Raw genomic sequence first — 16,265 nt, 5'->3', positions numbered from 1 at the left:
AATAGGCTATCTGATATAAAAAGTACAATGCTGTGCCTGTCAAAAAAGTTTTCTTTGTACAGAACACCGCCAATCATTGATTTTTATCTTCTTTTTTAAGCACTCAAGTACAGAAGAGCACCTGGGCTGGCTGCAACCAGCACTGCGGCAGGTGTGACCGGTGTGACTACCATTACCACTAGCACCGCAGCAGATGGTTCTGCTTCCCCCTGTAAGTCATTTCTGTTCCCCACTTCTAAAATTATGCTTACTAGTTTTTTCAACTCTGATTGGATGTTGTTTGTTATCCCTGCATTTCCCTGTGCTGGTTCTATATTTACTGTTTCTGCAGCTGACTTTCTCCTGTCTTTACATTTCTTGTGCCCCCTTTTTTCGTAAGCTTTCATTTGCCCCTCTTTTACTTGTCTTCTTTTGTAGTACTAAGAGGGGAAAAGATTTTTGGTAATATAAAGAGCATCGCACAGCCAGGCTGAAGTACTCTACTCACCAAAAATGCTGTTGGTTTTCTTGATCAAACAGTCCAAAAGTACAGGAACAGAGATAGAGTAGTCATCATGGTCACTGTTAGAAATGGGTTCTTTGGTTGGCCGTCAGTATGCACTCTGTCCAAGCAGGGACCCTCACTCTAGTCATGGTAAGGGAGATACAGACTTAGGATAACCCTTGCTCACCCCCATGGTAGCTTGGCACATGCAGTCAGGCTTATCGCAGAGGCAATGTGTAAAGTATTTGTACTAGCACACACAGTAATACAGTGAAACACTACAAAATGGACACCACACAAGTTTAGAAAAATAGCCAGTATTTATTTAAATCAAATAAGACCAAAATGACAAAAATCCAACATACACAAGTCAAGTTATGCATTTTTAAAGTCAAAAGAGTCTTACTCCATAGAAAACAATGGATACGCTAATGTTACACAAAGTACCTGGTTTGCATATAAAATAAAGCCGCACGGGCGCGCGTGCATCGGAAAAGTTAGTGATGCATCGATTCCTTACTCGCAAATGAGGCCGTGCTTGTTTCTTCTCCAGTTGGGTGGGTAATGCGTCATTTTTTTCTCCCGCAAGAGAGATCGAATCATCGATTTCCAGATGGGTAACTTTAGGTCCATGCAGGTTTACATAGATTTTGACACCTAGCAATAATGCGTGTGAAATCCTACCACACGATGATGAGGAAGCGTGCTGCATGGGGGTTGGGTCGCTTTTAGCAGCCACAGGCGGGTGTTGCATCATTTCTCCAGCCGTAATGCATGTGATGCGTTGATTTCCTAGCCGCAATGCACTTGGTGGTCGATTTTTCAGCTGCGATGCAGGTGGTGAATCGTTTTTACAGCCACGTTGCAGGTGGTGCGTCAGATTTTTCCCTGGATGGCTCCTGTGCATGGGTTTCGGTCTTGGTTCCACCAGCTTCACCTTTCAAGGGCCTAGGGACTGGAGTGGGCACCACTTGGCAGGGTAGGAGTCTCAACAAGAGAGTTCAAGTGCTGCCAGAGGAAGTCTTTGATGGCCCTGAGACTTCAAAACAGGTGGCAAGCTTAGTCCAAGCCCTTGGAGACACTTCACAAGTAGGAATATATCACAATGTCCAGTCTTTGTGCTCTTTCAGTCAAAAGCAGCAACTGCAGGCCAACCCAACAGAGCACAGTCAGAGGCAAAGGGGCAGTACTTCTCGTCCAGCTCTTCAGCTCTTTTCCTTGGCAGAGGTTCCTCTTGACTCAAGAAGTAATCTAAAAATCGGGGGTTGTGGGTCCACTACTTATACTTCTTTCTGCCTTTAAAGTTGGAAAACTTCAAAATAAAGTCCCTGTTGTTCACTAGATTCTGCGTTGCCCAGACCTGGCCCCAGACACACACCAATGAGGTGGAGACAATTGTGCATTGTGTGAGGACAAGCGCAGCCCTTTCAGGTGTAAGTGCCCAGAAGACTCATCAGGATATGCAGGCTACACCCCAGCTCCCTTTGTGTCACTGTCTAGATGGAATTCATAAAAGCCCAACTGTCAGTCTGACCCAGGCGTGGAATAAACAAGCAGACACACACTACGGCGTAGGAGACTGTATTGTGTGAGGGCAGGCACAGCCCTTTCATGTGCAGGTGTCAGCTCCTCCCTCCACTCTAGCCCAGGAAAACTCATAAGGATATGCAGGACACACCTCAGCTCCCTTTGTGTCACTGTCTAGAGTGAATTCAGAAACATCCAAACTGTCAGGCTGATCCATATGTGTATTCAGCAGCGAGGCAGAGGCACATAGGGCCTCATTACGACCCTGGCGGTCATAGACTGCAAGGGTGGAGGCCGGAGGTAGCACGGCCAACAGGCTGGTGGTGCTACATCAGGGATTCCGACCGCCGGATTTCCCCCGGCTGGGGGAATCCTCCATGGCGGGATTCCGACCCCCTTCCCGCCAGCCAGGAAGAGGCTGGCGGGAACGGGTGTCGTGGGGCCCCTGGGGGCCCCTGCACTGCCCATGCCACTGGCATGGGCAGTGCCGGGGCCCCCTAACAGGGCCCCATTAAGATTTTCAGTGTCTGCTTGGCAGACACTGAAAATCGCGACGGGTGCAACTGCACCCGTCGCACCCCAGCAAATCCGCCGGCTCCATTCGGAGCCGGCTTCATCTTTGCTGGGGCTTTCCCGCTGGGCCGGCGGGCGATCTTTTGAAGATCGCCCGCCGAGCCAGCGAGAAAGGTGGAATGGTCCCCGCGGTCATTTGACCGCGGGCGGCGCCCGCCGCCCGCCGGGGTCGGAATGACCCCCATAATTGTTAAGCAAGAACATGCCTGCTTTCTAAAAGTGACATTTTCAAACTGACAATCTAGAAACCAACTTTACCAAAAGATGTATTTTTAAATTGTGAGTTCAGAGATCCCAAACTCCACATCTCTATCTGCTCCCTATGGGAAACTGCACTTAAAAGATATCTAAAGGCAGCCCCATGTTAACCTATGAGAGACATAGGCCTTGCAACAGTGAAAACCGAATTTAGCAGTATTTTAATGTCAGGACATGTAAAACACACCAGTACATGTCCTACTTTTAACATAAACTGCACCCTGCCCATGAAGCTACCTAGGGCCTACCTTAGGGGTGTCTCACATATACAAAAAGGGAAGATTTGGGCCTGTCACATCGGTACATCTGCAGTGGCAGGCCTGTTTACAGGGCTACTCATGTGGGTGGCACAATCAGTGCTGCAGGCCCACTAGCAGCATTTGATTCACAGGCCCCTGGCACCTCTAGTGCACTTTATTAGGGACCTACTAGTAAATCAAATGTGCCAATCATGGAAAAGCCAATTACAGTTATAGTTTACTCAGAGAACACTTGCACTTTAGTACTGGTCAGCAGTGGTAAAGTGCCCAGAGTACCAAAACCAGCAAAAACCAAAGTTCAGCACACAGTCAAAAACACAAGAAGCAGAGGCAAAAAGACAGGGGAGACCACAGCAAGGACACCAGGTCTAAAGTCATGGACCCCCAATGTTGTCTTATACTATTCCCTTCTATCCCATGTCAAGTCGAAGCCTTACCTTATGCCCTTCCCTTACAATCCATCCATTAGGTAAAAAAATTTTTTGGTTGACTCAGTGACTATCTGGTTTTTAAAATGTTGTCAAGCTCCAAACACGGTTACACAAACCTCCCAAAGTTATTGCTTTTATAGAAGAAGAAACTGATAGATAGATAGCTAACCTAAAGGTAGTGAGGTTTTGCTGTTGTACCTTGTGCAAAATAAATACCTAGGTGGCTATCTGGTATCTAAAATGGGTGCATTATGATTTTCTCTAGGCGCACAGACCAGCAGCAGTGCCATTCTCGCAGGGACGTCGAAAGAGGCTCATCAAGTTGAGGGAGAAGTCCCAATCGTGGCAGGGACAAGTAGTAGGTCACCTTGCTTTCTTATTGACAATACAGTGTTAAGCGAGGCAGATATCCCGCCCATAACCTTGAGAGTCCTGTCCCCGCCCTTGGCATTTCACCACCTAAAATTGCAGTGCGATGTAATTTGGTGCTGCAGTGCAGGCGGTGAAATCATATGCTTCTACTGTGGCACAGCCACACAACGGAGCTAAGAGCCTGATTTAGATATTGGAGAATTTGGTTGTGCCATCATTTTTCTGTTGTTAAATATTAGGCAGTCCGCCTCCTCCATTTAGATGGTGGCGGGTCAATGGACAATAGACCGTCCGCATCCCGCCGTCTCGGACAGAATTTGTTTACCAGCACCAACTGCATAATAGGCAAAAGAGACTGTTCGAGGGACTACAGTCAATATTTCTGCCGGCCCAATCACAATATGCTTTCTGGTCAACGAAACTGTGGCGGGAAAACCTCCACACCTAATTTGGCAGCTTCAATAATATTTATGGTAGAAAATTACCTTTTCTATTTTTTCCTACTTCCGTTCCCATCATGAACCTGTTCGTCCAAGTGCTTCCTTTGCTGCTGCTACTTGACCACAAAGCAAATCAACCCTATTGTCGCCAGAATCCAAGGTAAGCTTTTTTTCACTTCTTATCATTTGAATTGTCTGTTTACATTTGCTCTGGACCCATGCATTTCCAAAAATATCCAACAAGCAATTTTTTACTAATGTGTAATGCATATGTGTGTAATGTTGTTGGTTAAGAAATTTGAAGAAACACACATTTATGAATATTATTTTTTGGCAAATTTGTGCAAACGTCCATCATGATAATGGGTACTTTAATCAATACTTACAGGTGTGTTCAATTATTTATCATAAACTAATATATTATAAACATATGGATTAACAATTTGTTGAATATTTTAAATGTAACAAAATTCAGTAATAGCACTAGACAAACTAAAACATATTTTCAAAATACATGTCAAATCAATGTTACTTCTAAACCTATATAACAATTGTATTTCTTCATGTTACATTTCCCCTTATCTTGTGCATTTTCTGTATTTAATCACATTTTATTTTAATGTTTAATGCAATTTTGTCCTTTTCACTTATTAAGGTAAAACAAACATGCCTGTATTAACACTGAAAAAATATAAATTGCAAATTTTGGTGTAAGTGTCCATTATCATGATGAATGCTTGCACCAAAATGTGTATTTTATATTTAATGTCATAAATGTAAGTAAAAATATGTATCTCACATTTTCATCAATATCTTTTTTAAAACAATGAAATGTACATGAAAAAATGGAAGGACAAACTTTGTGAAAGTAAATATTTTTAATAATAAATGAGATACTTCTCTCATGTAAATTTCTTTTGCAATGGAAAAAATATAAAAGAAATAAAGGAATGGGATAAACAATATCATCTGGCTTTGTTGCCCATAACTTGCCTCCTACGAATAGTCCAACGGTAACCTCCTCAGGACAAGCCATCTATTTGGCACGTGGCAGGTACCTCAATGTTTTTTCTTGTGAGGGTTGGGTTTGGGATGGATAGGGGTCAAGGACAGATAAGAACTGGGAAGGAGGAGTAAAAGTTAGAGGGGTGGGAGAGGATTGACTGGTTGTGGTAGAGGGTGCTAGAGTGGGCTGTGTGGTTGTGTCTGTATATTTTGCAATTGCATGAGGGTCTGGCGTTTATTGTGTCATTTTGGATGTGTGTTGTTTTGCTGGTGTGTGATATTCAGGTGAATGTGAGCATTTACTTTTGGTTGGTGTTGTTTTATGTGTAGTTTAAAAAAGTGTGTTGGTGTGTTGGTGTGGTTGTGGTGCTTGTGGGTGTTGTTCTGTGGTGGAATGACAAAGGATCATAGTTTGAATTTGTGTGTGTGGTATGCAGGTGAAAACAATTAGCCAAAAGACATCAGGTATGTGATGCTAGCATCCATCCAAAAGCCACAGGCATTGCACAATGTTGAACACTTTCTGCGGTGGAATCCCCCACTAGGGCAACATTAGCACAGTTGTGAAATCTTAAATATGCTCAGCGCAATCACACCTCCCTGTTAGGGAAACACTTGACACAGACGGAGGTTCAGCCACCAGATATCTAAATCAGCCAGGTGGGAATCCGTCAGCTTGATGGAGTACTTGTAAACGCCACCACGGCGGGACAACTGGAGTCCAACCAAGTTCTAAATCAGACTCTAAGTCTGCAATGCACAAATGAAGACAAGGTGTGTTTCCCAGTGTCCACTCAGGTGCCTACTAGAGCTCCACTTCATCATTCGGTCTTTCTGTCTCAGCCTACATAAAAACCTAAATTCTATCTCAGCATGTGATGTCTCTGCCACATTTCTCTGCTCAAGTGAAGTCATATTTCATGGTTTCAATTACTGATTGCCGGTTCCAATAATTTTTCTCCCATCAATCAATATGACTAAGAAAAAGAGTTGTACATGATCAGTAACACCCAATCATTCCATAGCTAAGCCTCTACCTAGCCCAATCCCTATAACTTACCCCCAGATGACTAATTTTCCCCACTGCCAAGTAAAGGTATTTCTTGAAAATAATCTGTATTGGAGGTCTGGTTGTAATGTGGGATCAAGGGCTTGATTTAGGGTTTGGCAGATGGGATTTACTCTGTGACAAATGAAATATCCCATTAGTTGTAATGCAGTTCATAATTTATATTGCTGTATGCAGTGCCTACTGTAATGTGACAGATGAGATATCTGTTATCTACCAAGTGCCTCCCATCTGCTAGACTCCAGCAGCCTAAGCCTATAACCTGAGTTTGTATTTAGGGTAGTATAATTGAGGAGGAAGTTGGAGAAGAGCACGGCTATTGAAATGATAAGTTAATAATATAACATGCTACAGCTGCGCTGGCCCAAAATAAGCAGACCCAGCAGCATGGCTCCATTAATGTTGCATAATCAAGTATTAATTGTGCAGCAATATATATGTATTCCTAAAACAACAAAGGAGATAGGCACGTTATATCTAGGTTGAGATTTTACACGCAAAAAAACATAGAAATTCAGCTGTTAGAGTTATTTCAAGTAACTATAACTCGTACCGTAAGACAACTGTAACTTGCGCCCTCACCATGCACAGTTTTCTCATCAATAATTTTACCGCAAATGTTACAGTCATATTATCAATGATGTCAAAGAAGACGTCATGAGTGATGTAATATCTCAGGTAATTAGCAGTGTATAGTGACGGCGTGAGTTACCTTAGGGCATGAGTTATAGTTACTTGAAATAACTATAACTATAACGGCTGAATTTTTGTGGTTTTATGTGTGTAAAATCTCAACCTAACTATATCCTCCCTGTAACCTTTGCTTATTTTGCGAATTTCTAAGGCTTATTTAATTCTATTTCCTGAGTGTAACGTACCTGCAGCTTGTTTTTTTTTCAGTGAATTTCTAGTGGTCTTATTAACATTAAATAAGATACCCATTGCAATGCATTGTGTGGGGGGCAGGGGACTGGGGTTTGGCCGCCGGGCCTGGCTCTCTAATTTTTTGATTGACTGCAGTATCCTCAGTAGAAAACCCTTTAGGTTTTCCACTTCAGTTCCATCAAGATGGCATTCAGATGTGGCACACTTTTGGCATAAATTCAGAGTGTTTGCACTCTAGTTGCTCATTAGAACAGTGCAAGGTGCTGATCACCAGGGAGTAAAAAATTTATAGCATTCCTGGCAAAGAATTTTCAGTTCTATGAAGAACACAGAGGCGAGGCTTATGCTTCTCTTTCTTTGCTTTATTTTTTCCAGCAGCCAATAGTATTAAAGTAAACAAAACATAAGTCACCTGGTCAACCATAGAGATGGCCCATATATATATATATATATATATACCCCTGCCAGACATAACTCCTTCTCTTTCTTTGCGCAATACGAGACAATAACAATCGAACTTCCCAACAAAGTCCAAAACTCGACTCTGGGAAAAGAACCACTTCACTTGAACTTGAGGTTAGCAGAAACCAGGAACCTGGCTTCTGACTTGCTCCTGCTTCCGCAACTATTCAGTGCACCAAGCACTCCAACGACTCCCAGGCATCAGGGATGTAGAAAAAATGATCATTTGTCATCCTGCTCAAGAGAGAAACAAGATGCAAAGAGCTGTAATCTTCACATCCTACCTTCTGAGTTTAGAATCAGTGTGAAAAAAATACTTCTAATGATTAAGGAGGGTACAACATGTAGTATATGAATGATGACCCATCATACATTACAAGAATCAAAACAGATACACCCTTTTTTGTAAACTAACTGGGTAGGATAATCCTCGACTCCGTGCCCTTAATAGAATTGAAAATTCTTTGTTGTGAATGCTAGATATTTTTTATTCTGTCAGGACCGGAGGCTCGGATTTAGTTGAAAGCTGATCGATTACAATTGATGCAGCATCTAGGATTGGTTTATAGTGAAAACTCTTAAAAGTAGATTCAGAAGACCAATCCACAGCTTTCAGGATGTCCTCTAAGCTAGACCCTAATGAAAATGATTTGGAAGCCATAGCGCCTCTCGTTGAATGTGCACCAAATTTCGAAGTATCAATACCTGTCTCATTAAGGAGCCATTTTGCCCATCTTGCCAGCGTAGCTGTTGTCACTGGACGAAAGGGTTTTTGTAACACAATCAGCAATTGACCTTTCATGTGAGTTCAGAACTGCGTTGTACTGACCTCATATGCCTTAAGACATTGGACTACACATAGTTTAGAATTACCTGGGAACGCTGTATATGATACCACTCTGGAATTGCTCTTTGTTCTCCTAGATATTATAGAGGAAACACCTTCTGGGGGAAATTGTCTACCTCCTAAGTCTAAATCCCTCACATACAAAACTCTCTTGCAAGAGATGAGGCATAGCAACATGGTCAATTTGACTGAAAAGGGTTTAAGCAATAGGTATTTATTGCTTGGCCAGGAGTCTAAAAACCTGAGGACTATGTTGACATCTCATAAAACTGAATAATTTTGTTGAGGGACGTTGAACATCCGAATACCGCTCAGCAACTTTCATACAATGGGTAATTAGCCCACCGGGCCCGTCTATAAAGGAATGTTTGTCTGAAATGGCTGATCGAAAGTTGTTTACAGACTGGTAAGCCATCCCGCCTGCAACTAATGAAGAAAGAAAATTCACAATCATATGGCAATCTACTCTAAAGGGACCTGCACCCCATGAATTGCACCAATCACACCAACGCCTCCATGCAGAAGTGTACCTCTTCTGGGTACCTGCTGACCACGCAAGACTAATGAACTGTTGAGCCTCTCGCGAAAGGCCTGGGAGATTCCATCTTTCCCCAAAACCAGCCTGTTGACCTGTCTGGACCAATAGCTGTGGAAGGCTCCCTGGATCCAACAAAAGGTCCCAACGCCATGGTGAAAGAATAGGGGGGGCACACTCTAGCTCTAACATTACCAGGAACCAGGGTTGCGCTCTCCACAACAGAGTCACTAAAATATCTCCGCTCTCTGCCACCTCCTTTGAGCTAATAATCTGGGAATCATCATAAATGGTGGGAATGCATAATTATGAAATGGGTTCCATTTCTGTAGAAATGCATCAGTGGCATTGCGGGTCTGGGTGCCAACTGAAGAATACTGAAAGTTGAAGGTTCAGGCACGACACAAATAAGTCTATCTTGCATGGACCTCATTTGCGGATCAGCGCACAGAAGGCTTTTGGGTGAAGCCTCCAGTCGCTGAAGCCCCGGAACACACTCCACTGTCACAGAATTGCGATTCTGATGACACAAATGCCAAAAATCTTTGCTATCTATATGAATAGCTTGGACCTGGTCTCGCCAAGTTTGTTCACATAGCAGACACCAAAATATTGTCCATGGGGAGCAAGATGCAACAATTTGTTTTCCCTGCCAAAAAACTCCGAATTGCAAACGATCCTGCCAACAGTTCCAGACAGTTAATGTGAAGGTCCAGTTCTGTCAAGGACCACCAACCTCCCATGGAGATTTGACCACAGCGGGCTCCCCAGCCCCAACGGCTGGCATCTGATTCTATAATCATCTCCAGAGTGGAGCCTAAAATTGGCCCTGCCATTCCAAACCTCCTTGTGATCTAGCTACCAGGAGATCTCTGTCTTGGCCTCATCCGAAAAAGAGATCTTCTGGGAAGAGGAAAGGCCCTTGTTTGGGAGCTGAATTTTCAAGCGTTGAAGGGCCCGATAGTGAAGGGGCCCCAGAAAAATTGACTGCATTGATGACCCCAGAAGGACAACTACTTGGGCTATGGACCTCAATGATGTGGTCATCTTGGACAGAACTGGTCTCAATTCCTTCTAGATATTCTTCACCTTGCGAGGCGAAAGAATCAGTAGAGTGGAGCGAGAATCTATCTGGAAACCTAGAAATTCCAGGTACTGGGTCGTGTTTGTCCACTCTAAATGAAATATGGTCATTTGAGGACACAGGGACATGATAATAATGTAGTCCAGGGAAATGATGAGACAAAACCTTCAGGACCTCAGATACTCTACCACTGGTTTCATCACCTTTGTGAAACACCATGGTGCAGAGGAGAGTTTTAAAGGAAGTACTTTGAACTTGTAGCACACGTTGTTCCAGAAGAAACTGAGGGAAACAACGAAGTGGAGGAAATATAGGTATGGTCAGATAAGCATCCTTTAGGTTTAACCCCACCATCCAGTCTCCTTCGTGGAGGATGTCCCTTTAAAGGTGGATACCTTCCATCTTGAAATGACGGTAGAGTATCTAATGATTGAAATCCCAAATCTTGATCCTCCCCTTCTTTTCCACTAGGAAGATTGAACTGGTAAAACCCGCAGGTGTATAAGAGTCTTCTGTATGGCCTCTTTTTGTATTAGTGTCTTAATATCTGAGTTTATAAAGCTCTGCTTGAGATGGGAAAAATACATTATGTGTGGGTAGGGGTGGATTTGCACTGGTGTCTCGTAAAACTCCAGTTGGAAACCCTGCACAGTCTCTAGAACCCATGGGTCCTGTGATAGTCTGCGCGAGTTGTGAATAAACATTTGTGTTCTTCCCTCCAGAGAAACCTCTGACAAAGGAAAGATTCTGTGGCACTAGTCTTGGAAGAAGCCATGGTTGCCCCTAAATCGCCCTTTTCTGAAGCGGCCTCTGGAGTTGCAGGTTCTGGAAGGGTAGAAGGTGGTGGATAGATTTTGGTAGCCACCTCTACCTCTTTGATAATACTCTCTTTGTGGGCCTTGCTGGTATCCTCGGTCGGTCACCCCCAAAAGCATCCGGCCCTGTTAAAAAGTCAGGGGAAGACTTTTTGAATGGATCCCTGAGCTTTGTCCAGGTTGGAGTAAGTTACAATAAACTTAGAGAGTTCTTTCAGAAAAGGTGCCCCAAATAGACCTTGCGCAGAAGGGCCAGCCTCCAAGGAGGATAGATCAGACAGTTTAGGGTCCAATTTCATTAGGATTGATTTATGGCATTTACGTGAAATAGCACACTTCACATTCCCCAGCTGGCATGTGGCGCGTTGGGCCCAGCTCACAAAATTGTATGCGTCAATAGGTACCTTAGATTCTTTGGAGTGGAAAGCCTTCTCCAAAATCTTGGTCAACGTGCCTGACATGTCCAATAGTTTGTCCTGACATGATTTCCATGCCTGGTCTAACCATTTCTGTGGATCCTTGGTGAACTTTTTAAGGTAGGTCCCAATGGTGAGGTCCACTTCTGTGCTCTCTGTCACCTTGTCGGGTAGGTCTGCTTTGGGGTATTCCGCCCGCAGCCCCGCCCGCACCTCTTTATAAAAGTCCTGGCAAATATGGGCTGAAACGTAATCCGCCACCTCTTGTGGGGGAACCCAAGAAGTGGATCTGGGGTGTACGATATACCCAAGCTCGAATGTATGAACCTTGGGCTGCTTACGTGATTCCAGATGTAGTGTATTCTTTTTCCATCTACTGGACTCTGGAATGACTTCCTGATCCAAAGTCTGAGAAGCTGCGGAGTCGGAATCTTCTGAGCCTGTTTCAGCACAGGAAATAGAAGGGACACTATATCGGACGTCAGAGATGCTGCCACCTTTTAAAAGGCCACTGCACGAGGGTCTTTGGATTGCTTTCTCTTATCGCCTGATTCTATTAGCGTATCAGAAGGAGGAGGAGGAAGCCATCCCTGTTGTTGTGCAAAGTCATATAGATGATGTTTTGAGGGACCAATGGCTTTCACTAGGGGTTCATTCACTGTTTGCCATACTCCTGCATACATGGCATGGACCAAATTTTGTTCAAATGACCCAGAGGGGTCCTCCTCACAGTAATAATTGTCATCTCCTTCCTCGTAAACATCAGACATTGTTAGAGGATTATAAACATTGTGTGTGAAACAATATTGAATCACAATACAGTTCCTTGAATTGGAAAAAAATCAGGCTCCAGAGGGGTGATCAGGGGGAGTACAGCAGCAGAATGAAAAAACTTTCCTCAGACTCCAAGAACTAGGCCAGACCGAAGTGCAAAGTAAAGAGTGAGGGGCAGGGCCTATGAGAGATTTTACAACTCTGCCGAACTCCGTCTAGGCAGGCGTCCAAGGTAGCAAGTTTCAATCCTTTGCGGGTTGTCTAGAGAAAATAAGCACGTCCTCGCATTCAAAAGACGAGCCCCGATGATTGGGAATCGGAACACAAATGCGCAAACCGCTCCCAATGAAGGTAATGAAAAGAGGACGATTCGATCGAAGATCGTGTAGACCTGGCTCCCAAATTTCCCCTCTGCAGTATAACAAGCATAGACGACAAGCGCCTCACTCTGAGGGGCCACAACCGCCTCCACAGAAGTTTTGCAGCACGATATAATGCGGTCTTATTGATGTCCGCGCTTGCAAAATATCGCTTTAACAATATGGTAAATTACAATCAATATCGTAATGAAGAGTTATATAAAGTAATGAGTACGTACTTAACTGGCTGCGGAGCAGTAAAGAAAGAGGAGGAATTATGGGCCTCATTACAACCTTGGCGGCCGGCGGTAAGCTGGCAGTAACACCGTCAACAGGCTGGCGGTGTTACTCCAGCTATTATGACCGTAGCCACAGCCATACCACCGGCCCCTCCACTATACCGCCAGGCTTTCGCCTGCCGGTCATAATCCCCAGGGCAGCAGTGCAAGCCCCGCTGCCCTGGGTATTATGAATCCACGACCGCCAGCCTGGCCACGGCGGTAAACACCGTCATGGAAAGGCTGCCGGTAAGGGGGACTTGGGTTGCCCCTGCACTGCCCATGCACTTGGCATGGCCAGTGCATGTGCCCCCAGACATAGCCCCATCGCGCATTTCACTGCCCGAATTTCGGGCAGTGAAATGCGCGATGGGTGCTACTGCACCCGCTGCACATCAGCATTGCCGCCAGCTCTATTATGAGCCGGCAGCAATGTTGATGTGAATTTTCTGCTGGGCCAGCGGATGGAACACTGTTACCGTCCGCTGGCCCAGCGGAAAAGTCATAATAGGGAACCAGAAATACCACCGGCACTGGGGGTATTCTGTCTCCCACAGCCTCTGCGGTCTTTTTGAAAGATCGCTGAGGTTGTAATGAGGGCCTATGTCTGGCAGGAGTATATATATATATATATATAGCCCATCTCTATGGTTGACCATGTGACTGTTATATTTTGTTTACTTGAATGCTATTGAATACTATTGGCTGCTGGAAAAAATATAAAGCATAGAAACCAAATCATAATTAGAGCTTCCAGTCCTGAATTAACTGGCAGTTCTGCTGCTTGTGTTGAAAGTGCATGTTTCAGTCCTCATGTCAGAATGTTTTTATAAAATAAAAGAGAAAGATATTTGAGAACTCACTTAAAACATGTGCTAATTTCTACAGCACAAACCATAATTTCTATAGCAATATGAACCCCTTCATTTTGTTCCTTTGTAAATAATTTTTTTTACGTTTTACCAGTTTGTTTAAGTCAAGATGGCTCCAGGTGTGCCACACTTTTGTCATAAGTAAGACTGTTAGTGCTCTAATTGTTCTTTAGAACACACTGTGAGGCTACAGTAGAACACAGCGAATCAACTGAGAGGCTGCTCCTGTAGGAAGTGCAACAGAAATATATTTTCAAACTCACTTAAAATGTGTCCTAATTTTTCTTTCTACCGCACAAATCAGAATTTCTTCGACAAAAAGAACGCTCTCATTTTGTTACTTTCTAAATTAAATGTTTTTCAGTTTTACCAGTTTGAATCAACCAAGATGTCTCCAGGTGTGCCACACTTTTGTTATAAGTAGACTGCTACCACTCTAGTTGTTCTTTGGAACACTCTGGCAGGCTGCAATAGAACACAGGTGAATCAGCTGACAGGCTTCCCCTGTTGGAAGAACATGTTTTACTGTGAATATCTGATTTCACTCTCACATGGCTGAGAAAGATAGTGTGAATTTACAGAAAATATGCTCTCATCTTAGCTTTTGGAGCACCTTCCATAACCTCTATGAAAAAGTCATGAGAAAACAGTTTTCTCTCCAACATGATTCATGAAATCCTAGCAGGGTAAAAGACCTTAGAACACACCACTATTCCTAAAATTAGTATGGCACCATCAACAAATGATTTATATTGTAACTAAAATTTGTTATCATCCTTTATACGTTTTCTTTTTTGAGTCCCTCAAAACCTGCAATTTACTACAATCCAATTTAACGGGGTGCTATCATGTATTTTGGTCCCAAGATAGCTGCCAAGTCTTTCTGGTTGAAGTAGTGGCAGCCAATCAGATCTCACCATGAGATCTGTTCTTAGGCTCCGCCCAGATATACATATTTGTTTTTATTAAATATCTCAAAAAGACTAAACGAATATGCACCAAATAATACAAAGGTCGCTTTCTGGACCAAGAGCTACCTTTCTGCTAAATTCCTACGGAAAAAACCCGTTTTGGGACACACCCTTTTTTCTCATCCCTAAACTTTCCAGACACCAGCTGAAGGAAGCATCTCATTTTTTGAAAATTTAATTAAGATTCACTAACAGGCGCTAAAGATGTAGGCAAGTCAAAAAACACTTTTTCTATAGAAACTATGGCCCATATTTATACTTTTTGATGCAAAACTGCGGCGACGCAGTTTTGCGCCAAAAATATTACCGCCGGCTAACTCCATTACTGTGCGCTGTGCGGGCGTCAAATTTATACTTTGATGCACAGCGGCGCAAACCACAGGTGTAAGTCATTTTTTTAACGCACATCGCAGCGTCACGTCGTAAAGGAAAACCGGCACTGCAAACGGATATGTGGTGTTTTTTGACGCAATAGTGTCAAAATTCCCCGCAAACTCAGCTATTTCAGCATAGGAGAGCCAAAATGGATTCCAGATGCCTGTACAGACCCCAGGAAGATGACAACAGACCAGGAACCAGCCAGGAGGACCAACACAAGAACCAGGACAGGGAGAAGAAGAAAAGAAAGTGTTGCTTCAGTGCAGAGGAGCAGGAAATCCTGGTAAAAGAGGTGACAGAACACCAGCATCAACTGTTTGTCACCTCAAAGTTGCCAATCAGTAGGAGAGAGGCTATATGGCAACAAATTGTTGAGAAGATTAACAGTGTGGCAGAAGTACGCAGAACAGTCATCGAGTGCAGGAAACGCTGGCATGACTGCAAGCGCAGGACCAAGGAAAAGATGGCCAGGAACAGGAAGGACAGTACTGCAGACTGGAGGTGGGAGTCCAGCACACCAGGAGGACCTGGACCACATGGAGGAGATGGTGGCAGCCGTCATCCCTGAGGAGATCGTCACAGGGATTCAAGGACAGGACACCTCAGACTACCAGGAGACAACGCACATGCAAGGTAAGTCGCATGGGGAATTAAAATGCACCAATGTCATCTACAACCGGGGGGGGGAATACAGACTACAAAATGCATGGAAGTCATCATATACATGGATTTGCATGGGTAAAGGGGTACGGCATGGGGGCATGACCTGTACAGAGAAAAGCTGGGGCACACCATAACACAACACCAACAACAGTTCCATGGGGGTATGCTGCCATGCCAACGATGTAGCAAAGGTAAAGCCACGCCAGGAGGGAAGAGCACAACGTCAAACTGACATCCTGTCACACGTCAGCCACTATACCCCCTACATTAACTAGGGCTCAAATAACAACCTCTAGGTATACCGACAACTGGAATGTAACATTGACAACAGTTGCCACTACCACCTCCGCTGTGTGTGCAGCTCAAGTAGCCAATGGCAGTAACGTCCCCATGGATCATACACACCTAAATTAGAGGGTTTAGGATGACAACATTAACAGTCCCCTGAAACAAGACAAATGTTCCAGTCCTGTCAAATGTGAATGCCCATAGTTGCCGCAAACATGA

This window comes from Pleurodeles waltl, chromosome 4_2, assembly GCF_031143425.1.
Source record: "Pleurodeles waltl isolate 20211129_DDA chromosome 4_2, aPleWal1.hap1.20221129, whole genome shotgun sequence".
NCBI lineage: Eukaryota > Metazoa > Chordata > Amphibia > Caudata > Salamandridae > Pleurodeles > Pleurodeles waltl.
The sequence above is the reverse complement of the archived record's forward strand: the minus strand, read 5'-3'. Positions refer to the sequence as shown.